This window comes from Lygodium microphyllum, chromosome 1 (assembly GCF_053477565.2).
Source record: "Lygodium microphyllum isolate KBCC chromosome 1, Lygodium_microphyllum_v1.1.10, whole genome shotgun sequence".
Taxonomy (NCBI): Eukaryota; Viridiplantae; Streptophyta; class Polypodiopsida; order Schizaeales; family Lygodiaceae; genus Lygodium; species Lygodium microphyllum.
Window position 1 is genome coordinate 167,624,112 of NC_141135.1, and position 8,372 is coordinate 167,632,483.

Below are 8,372 nucleotides of genomic sequence, written 5' to 3' on the forward strand. Positions count from 1 at the left end.
ATCAACAAAAAAATTCCCCATATGGCCATCTAGGTGCATCCCCACATTTCCCATGTGCAAGTGCATGTGCTACTTTTTCTTACCACGAGGACTATGCTTGTCGTGATTATCGGTCTTAATTGTAGATTGTGTGTATGTCTTAGTAACTTGATTCTTATCTCGTCCCTGCATTTAATCCACATTCGCAAAATCTATTCCTAAGGGCTCCCAAATCCTTAAACTTCCCCTCACTCCATGGTTCCTTCTGTTGCTAGAGGCCAAAGTCAACATATGCTACATCAAAAATAGTCCCAAACTGGACTACAATATTTGATGTGCCTTCTTGAGAGATAGCAAGCACACTCTTCAAGGCAAAAGAGCATCTTTAATGTGCAAAACTCCCAACCATGCCATTTTGTATCCAATGTAAAATAGGCCAATAGAGTGTCATCTAATAGTCCCCCATTACATCTTTTTTTCAAGTGAGTTACTTTAAAAAATTTTGATAGTCTAATTATATACATTATATGGTAATCAAACAATAAAATTTGGAGTGGTTTTTAAGGGAGTGAGCCCAAGTGGAAGCACGTAAGCAAAAGCAAGAGATATGGTGGAAGGAGCAAGAGCAAGAGAGAGAGACACACACAAGATGTGGGAACTCTAACAATCACAATGTGTAATCGACCTTCCCTTATTCAAATGTCACTAAAAGAATAAAGAATAAAGTGATAATGATGGGTACCTGCCACTTGCACTGTACAAGTGTGCTGATACTATCAATGTAACTAATACACCAGCGGCTATGCATAAGTGCGTTTATCCCCAACAACCTCTCACTTAAAGGTGATTTTGTTTCTAGTGATGAGAGAATAGGAAAAAAAAAAGACAAAGTACAAGTGTACATAAAGTATAACAAGATAAGAAAAGATGTTATCTCATCCAACGCCCATCAACGTCTTAAGAAAGGCAAAACACTCCGCTAAGAGACTTTTGATAAGTAGATTTATATGATTTTGGTTAGTTGAGAACTTGATAAACCCAAGGGACTTGTCCTCAACGAGCTCTTTGATAAAGCGATAATGCACCTGAATGTGCTTTGTCTTTGCATGGAAAACTAATTCTTGGCCAAATAAGTAGCACTTATTAAATCCGAATATAGTGTATGGACCAATCAGTAATACCAAGGTTTGCCACTATAAACGGCCTAACCAAAGAGCCTTCTTACAAGCCTCAATGATTGCAACATACTCTACATTTGTAGTAATTAGGTCCATGCATTTATGTACCTTAGACATTTAAGAAACAGAGCCTCCAACAAAGGTGAAGATATAGATGAAGGTGGACTTCCTATTGTTTACATGTCCTGCATAATCAAAGTCAATGTACCCCACGACTCATGTATCCTAGCTACTATAACATATACACATATTTGCAGTGCCTTTAAGATATCCATAATACCCTTCATGGCATCCCAATGCCATCTGCCATGTGTAGTCATATAGCATGCCACAAGTCCCACTATAAATGCTATGTTAGGATGAGTGGCTATCATGGCATACATCAAATTGCCCATTGTCAATGCATAAGGAATCTTGGCCATCTTAGCCTTCTACTCATCAAACTATCAATAATCGTCCTGACTAACCTTCACATGAGAAGGTAAAGGACATCCAATAGGCTTAACATCCTGCATATGAAACCGCTTAAGGATCTTCTAGATGTACTCCTTCTGCAATAAGTAAAGGAGACCCTTAGAGCAATTGCACATAATGCACATCCCAAGAATATGTGAGGCTTGTCCCATGTCCTTCATCTCAAAGCTCTTCTTGAGATGACCTTTCATGATGTCCAGTTCATCATGAGTGCTCCCAACAATCAACAAATCATCCACATCGAGTACCAAAATCATAAGGCTACAATCATGGGCCTTCTTTGTACATAAACACAAACCCATGTCACTATGGATATATTCGTGAGAATTCATAAAAGCATTGAACTTGTGGTACCATTACCTAAGCATCTACTTAAGGCCATGAAGGCCCTTTCTCAATCTACACACAAGATGTTTCATGTCAGGTTCTACAAAGCCCTTAGTTTGCTCCATGTAAATCTCATAATACAAGCTTCCATGAAGAAAAGCCATCTTAATATCCATCTGATAAAGATCCAAGTCAAGCTAAGTAATCGAAGTCAACACCAAGTGTAAGGTAGTCATCTTCACAACAGGAGAAAAGACTTCATTAAAGTTCACACCATGCTTCTGCTTGAAACCCTTAATAACCAATTTGGCCTTGTATGCCAGCTTAGGGTGTCTAAGGATACTTTTCAACTTGCACATCCACTTGCATGGCAAAGCATGCTTTCCACTAGACAAAGGAACCAGATCCCACCTATGATTTTTCTATAATGAGTCATAAGGCTAACTGCATGGCTCTCTCCTAAGAGTGACTATCATCTTTGCACATGGCCTTATCATAAGTAAGAGACTCGTTAACATCTATCACCATAATATAATCTATAGAGGATGCAAACTGCTCAAGCTATCAGGGCTTTCTCTAGTAAACCACTGCCAGACAAGCTATGGGGTCTATACATCCTATGGAACATCAAGGGCCTAGGCCACTAAAGCATCAGCCATTGCTCCAGGTTGTCTAGCTTATTGTATAGTAATAGGAGGCCCCTCCTGAAAGATCGCCTTGTGTACCTCAATGACATGCTCAAGCTGTTTATGCAAAACATCATGGTTGCGGATGATGTTCTGAGTATGCAAATCCTGCAGGCAATAGTCCATCTCATTGACATTCCTATAACCAAGAAAGATGCATTTCATAAACTTATGATCCAATTTATTGTGCTTGTCTTTGAAAACATGGCAGAAAGCCTCACAACCAAAGATATGCAAATGAGCATAAGATGGAGGTTTTCCTTACCATACCTCCTCGACAATATGATAGTTAATAGTAGTGCACGAGGACCAATTAATCAAGTATACGGCAGTGGTAACTATCTCGGCCCAAAAGTGTTGCGATAAGATTTCTTGGCTAAGCATACTACGAACTCACTCCTAAATCATCCTATTCATGCACTTAGCCATACCATTCTAGGGTGGGGTGGACGAAGCAGCCAACTGGTGAATATCTTAATATCCCTCTCATCACAAAATTGATCAAAGGCTTTAGAGACATACTCACCCCCATTATCAAACCGTAGGCATTTTAGCCTACACCCAAACTAGTTCTCGACCAAAGCAAGTCAACACTGAACTGTAGCCAAGACATTTGATTTTTGCTTTATGAGGTATGCCAAGACCTTATGTGTGTAATTATCAATGAAAGTAACTAAATACTTCACGCCACCTAATGACTTGTAGGGCATATATCCATAGACATCAAAATAAATGAGAGCCAAAGGCTCACCCATGCGCTTCATGCCAAGCGTTTTATGTGTATTATGTGTCTGCATGCCTTATAAACAATGATCACAATACTTAAAACATAACCTACATCATCCAAAGTGCTAGCAAAGATAAGGCTCTTCATGAGAGTTAGTATATGACATACATCATGAAGAGTGAACATGTTAATAAACCAATACATTACCAATACCAACTATCTCCAATGCCAGGTCATTACCCAAACCAACAGATCCAATCATTCTATGATAGGAGTGAAATCACTCTCTATGAGGGTTCACATAAAAGGAAGCCCTTGAATCTATCAACCAATTTGAGTATAGCCTAAAAAAGTATCAGTTAGCTATGAAAGCATCAAGAGAATAAACTGCAAGTATAAAATCATCATTAGAATCAATCTGCACGACGTTAATCCCTTCAATGTTGATGTTGGACTTGCTAGGGACAATGCTACGATCATCATTCTTTTCATGTACTACTCTTGTCCTTTTTCTTGCACTTGTCATCACATATTTTATGGTACTATGGCTGAATATGACTTTGCTTTCCACAATAATGATAAGCTAATGTGGACTTACGGCCATGGGACTTATTGTGAGAGTATCTACATGATTGAGAATGAGACTTTTGAGAGTCTCTCTCATGGTAGTCGTTAGTGCTCCTACCATTATTGCCTCACATTGTCAAAGTATGGGAGGTGCAGGAAGCATCGATATTATTTTTGTTAACCTCTTCATGCATTCAAGAGTGCACCATCTACATTCTACAATTTTAGCCCATCAATAGGCATGTTTACACACATAGCTCTACGAAATGTGTCCCATGACTCACGCAATGTAACCAAGAGAAACAAGGGGGGAAGATTATCCTTGAACTCAATCCCCTACAAATATAAATGGTTAAAAATGGAATGAAACTCATTTAAGTGGGTGGACACAAAAGTTCCCTTCTTCATACAAAGGTCCATGAGTTACTTCAGCAATACATATGAGAGGCAACTTATCATAGATGTTGCAAATCTTATCCCATAATTCCCATGTGAACTGCCCATCAAAACAACATTATAGAAAATCTACTTAGAGAGTGACAAAATGATCGTGGATTTGCATAACTCATCCAATTCAGCCCAATCCTCCATATCAATATGTTTGGTCTTGGTACCCTTATATTTCAAAGGCTTAATCTACATTATTTACACTAAAACTTGCCAGATTTGTGCCTTCCAATAGCTATAGTTGGTGCCATTCAACTTGTCAATGTTAAAGGTAGCACTATCACAAGAACCACCAGCCATAATGAGACCAAGCAAGTGCACAAAAAGGCAAAATAGACCTTGTAATATCTTGTAAATTAGCCCCGAGATCACTACCAAATCAAGCTGAAAACAATAGGTACTTAGAAAATAATGAGCTATCCACAAATTGTAGTCAAGAAATTTCTAGGACAAGGTAACTACTCTTATAAATAGTGAAGAGAATTGCAATTACAACATGCTAAAAATAGAGTACAATAGTAAGAAATCAAAGCAGGTATAAGCTATCACTGATAAAATGCAAACTACAAATGTCCGGGAAGAATTGCAACTAGTAGTGATTGAATGTAACCAACACCAATAACTATCAAAGGTCAATGTTTCAGACTGAGATACATCGCATAAACATAACAATTATGCATATAGTATGTCTCACAAATAATGGAAGAGACCTATAAAAGGCACACTGGGCTTAGTAAGGACAACATAAGCTCAATATATAGCCATGTCAAGTGTATACATCATTGACAACAATTTGATATAGATAGGTTCCAGCCCAGAGACAAATGTCAAATTAGCCCACTAGGCATCCATTGCATACATACATCATGAAGAGAGCATGACATGAAGTGAAGATCCCACTGTCTCAACATAAGGAGCCCAAGCTCAACTACAATCCAATGTGCAATATAAGATCCAATGTCAAGTAAGTAGCTCAATACATAAAGCCAAATAACTCCCATTGAAGCAAAAGAAATACTAGCAGTTGAGCAACAAGCTCAATACATCAAGTGAATAGCATCCAAACAACCAATATAAATATAGCATAAGTCAAGAGCATCAAACCCAGGAAATAACTTCAAGCACGTAAATGTAACATTCAATGAAATGAATGACTACCAATGTCAAAGCACCCAAGCTCCAATCTCAGCTTAAGAGCATGTCATTAAAATGTCCATATGCGTATATGACAATCAAAGTGTTGATACATCCAATAGATAACCATGGTAGCATCGAGTAGCAATAGGCATACGCTTTTCCCAGATAAATGACATTTAGCCTTATTATTATAGCAAGGAAATATCTAAGAAAACTGAGATAAAAGTGTGCTCAAATAAGCTCAATAGCATCTCAAAACAATGCCATATCATCCCCCAAGTATCTAGCATCCATATATGAGCATGGGCATCCAGGGAAGCATATACAAGCTCCAATGACTAAGAAAATCTGTTTAGACCTATATAACAATGGGCTTGCTATATATTTCAACAAGTAAGGGAGATTGGGAGCTCCAATGCACAAGTGGCCAATGCTGGGAAGTGTCCATAAGAGTGGTCAACACTAATGGAGAGCCTTTAGAGAAGTGTTTGGGAGTAGGGAAGGAGATTGAGGGGACCAGGAAAAAGGGGTATTTTCAATGTAACTAATACATGAGTAGCTAGGCACATGTACCTCTACCCCCAACATTTTTGATATTTTTATCGAGTAAATATAGTTATAAATGGAATGTTCTTAAAAGATTGACAAGGAGGCACTAGTAGAGTGGTGCTAAAGGATGCATTGTTTGAAGGTTTTACAAAATCCAAAATAGAAAATTTTTTATGTTACTCAATTGTTTGGCTTATGTAAAAATTGTATCATAACTTTAAATCCTTAAAATAGATGCATCTTTTATGTAGAAATGTCACTTAATTGATGGGGTGTGTGTTGGTTTTGGGGGTCGTCAACTTATTGGCCCCCTTTACCCTAGCATGTTGCTTCTCAATCCAATCAATGAAACAAGATGTTGCCAAAGTCTTTTTCTTCAAAGGTAAAACACACGCACCCAAACATCCAAAGGGGGGGAGGGGGAGTTTTGTGCATCACTTCCAAGCAATTAGCACAAAAGTTGAGTATCCCAAATTATGCAACCCTTGAGTGAACAAATAACACAAGATTGGACTATATATGATATGCATAAAAAATTGATCTATTTTAGCAACATTTATCATAATTTTAACCATTTTGCACACTTAGAATACAATGGATAGCATTGAGGTAGGTCAACCTCATGCTATCAAACTGCCATATTTGGACATAAAAATCCTTCTTTTTTCATATTTTGAAAATAAATATGTGATGTTTTTATATTTTTTGGTTTTTTAGATCATTCTTAGTACACTACTAATTATCATTACTTTTCTACTATTTTTATTTTTTATTTTTCTTAATTTCTATCTATTTATTTCATAATAAATAAGAAAAATAGTGAACAAAAAATGTGAAGTGTTGAAAATTAAGTTCAAACCTCCCTTTATCCACCACTAAAATAATTTTTTATTTGAGTTTTGTTTGCTATAAAAATTAGAGCACTTATGCTTAGACTACTTTGCACTAGCATACATATGAAGTGCTGTATGGAATCCAAGATTGCTAACACTTGAGATAACTGCTAACATGCTTGGTAAATCCTCCATAAACTCCAACAACATACTGCAAACATTCTTTTTCATATCACTCTCGTTTCTCCCTCTCCTGCACCCCCACCCCCCTCTCATAAGAATTGCCATTATGTGTGTAATAGGAAGGGAGGAGAGAGAAATACTAAAATGCAGAGGAAAAAGAAAGACAAAAAAACTAGCATTCTTATTTCTTTGATTCATCATGCGAGAGTGCTTTCATCGTGTAGAGGATAGAGAGTAGGCTTCAAATGTATGATCAAATGTGCCAAATGATGAAGGCTCACGAGAAGGAGAACAAGGAATTAAGCGTCATAATTTCATTTTTTTTCTATGCATTTTTTTCCCTCCTTTTTCCTCTCTTCAAAACAACTAGGTATGTTAAAAAATTACACCCCTTTGAAGCCTACCCAAATGCCCCTTCAAATTGGGTCTCTTGGCATGAAATTCCACCTCAAATGCACTAAATTGATGTTCAAATGATGGATGGATACTTCTTCTTTGTTTGTAGACTTGATTTTGCACCCCTCTTCGTTTCTAGCTTTAAAATGACTTGGATTGTGTGCCTCAAGCACTCCAATGGCCACTTTAAGCTTTAAATCTTCATTTTCCATTGAAAACACCTCATGGATCCACAAAAAATGCTATAAAGTCCCACAAAGTGCACCTTAAAATCCATCTCTCAATCTGACATGGGATTCTTCATATTGCTAGGTACATATGTAACCTCTCAAAGAGTTTTCTTAGCACCATTATCACTTTGAATATGCACATTCTTAGTATGTGTGATATCATACTTTATGTCATCCCTTATGTAGACATAAGACATGTGCGGTTCTAAGTTCATGGCATCGAACCACTCAACATGAGAACTCACGTGGTTGTATGCACCAAAGTACATATAGCATGCTTTGTCCACCTTATACATAACACATTGTCAATAGATCACCATAATGTGATTGAGCTTCTGAAGCATAATTACTTTGCAGAATCTTCCTTGAGCATATACATGTCTACTTCTTCCTACACTCATATGCATAATGCCTTGCAATACCATAGTACTTGCAAGACCTAGTTTCCTTCCTTGTACCTAGTCTCCCACCACAATCTCTACTATTCACCCTACCTCTTGCATATCCACTTATACTTTAATAGTTTTAAAACTAATTTTGTGGTCGATTTTGTTGTCCACAATAGGTACCATGGCCTCGGCCTTGACCTCGACCTCTTGTATTACCACCATGTCCTTTAGCACATAGCCACTTGTAACCAATGCATACTCTTCTCTCTT